This window comes from Hipposideros armiger, unplaced genomic scaffold (genome assembly GCF_001890085.2).
Source record: "Hipposideros armiger isolate ML-2016 unplaced genomic scaffold, ASM189008v1 scaffold_87, whole genome shotgun sequence".
NCBI classification, from domain to species: domain Eukaryota; kingdom Metazoa; phylum Chordata; class Mammalia; order Chiroptera; family Hipposideridae; genus Hipposideros; species Hipposideros armiger.
In genome coordinates this window covers 4018804-4020161 of record NW_017731437.1, presented here as the reverse complement: position 1 = coordinate 4020161, position 1358 = coordinate 4018804, and the positions used below count along the sequence as shown (strand labels likewise).

At 59.1% G+C, this 1358-nt stretch overlaps 1 long non-coding RNA gene across 1 annotated transcript; it reads right to left on the bottom strand.

Annotated features, from left to right (window-relative positions):
* LOC109383625 (uncharacterized) lies at window positions 1-1335 on the bottom strand. The gene is made up of 3 exons (XR_002124233.1): window positions 709-1335; window positions 250-400; window positions 1-150 (listed from the first exon to the last, which is right to left on the bottom strand). It is a non-coding gene; the product is annotated as an uncharacterized LOC109383625 (long non-coding RNA).
* Between the last annotated feature and the right edge of the window lie 23 nt (window positions 1336-1358).

Here is a 1358-nt window from a genome sequence, read left to right as displayed (position 1 = left end):
TTAACCTGCCGGCCCCTCCCGCTGCAGCCCCGCGCTCGCTTTCTCTGCCCAGACGTGGTCAATGGTCTAGCTTGCCGGCTGTCTGCACGTGTGCGCGTGTGCGTGTCCACGGCTGTCACTCCATCCATCTTCTGGCTGCTGCTGCTGCTGCTGCCAAAACCGCTCCCTCCAAGTTCACCGCCCCGTCCCCGTCCCCAGGAGCCCTTCTCCTCCCCTCTGGACCTCCCCCAGCCTCCCCTTTCTCCTTACACCTGTCTTCCTTTTGGCTCTGCTGCTTTCCCAACCTGCATCCATCTCTGCATTGGCTATCCTTCCTCAGGCCTCCCAGGAGAGCTGCCGCGGGACTTCTCCCCTTTCCTCTGCTTTCTGCAGAGTGACCCAGCTCCACTGTCCTGGAATTCTAACAATAGCACAGAGCACAATCGGACGCCTGAGGGCTACCATCACACTGATTCTCCCTCTCCAGGGCCCTGGGAGGAGGCCTCCTCCAGTCCATTTCACAGACGAGGAGCCTGGGGCCCAGGACCACATGGTGGTCAGGGCAGAGCCAACACTCCCACCCAAAGGGGACCTAACCGTCCTGCCGCGCACTGCCCACCGCCCACTGCCGGCTGCCCAGGTCCCTTCAACTCCACCTACACTAGATCTGGCCCCTCGACGACACCCCTGCTTTGCCAGTATGGCCCCCAGGGCCTGTTCTCTACCTACCATCACCTGATTCAGGCGGCGATGGCCTGAGTCTGGACTGTTGCAGTAACCTGCTCTTGTCTGCCTGCTCTTGTCCACCGCCCCCTCTGTGCCCGACTGATCTGAAAATGCTGTCGACAGTCAACTGTTGATTGCATCCCTTGTCAAGTGTGAGGCTGGGACTTGGAGTCTGGCGCGCTCAAAGAAATCCCTTGGAATACTGAAGACTATCATCCCAGAAAACGTGCGTGAGCTGGGGCTTTTGCAGGCAGAACTGGATTGCAGGGGTGGCCTGTTGCAGCTTGGAGGCACCCCCAACGCGGGGTCAGCTGTGGTTTCTCCTCCTGTTCTGGGGTCCAGCTGAGCAAAGAGGCCTGGGTAAGCGTCCTGGGGCTGCTGTAACAAAGCATCACTCCCAGGGGTGCTTAAACGGCAGAAACCGCTTCTCACAGTTCTGGGTACTGGATGTCCAAAATCCAGGTGTCGGCAAGGCTGCACTCCCTCTGAAGGTCAAGAGGACCATCCTTCCTGCCTCTTCCAGCTCCTGGTGGCTGCCCGGTCCTCAGAGTCCTTGGCTTCCAGCTGCAACACTGCAATGTCGTCCCTGTGTGTCCTTGTCTCTGAGTTCAGATTCCCTTCTTTTCATAAGGACACAGCAGTGCTGGATTTGG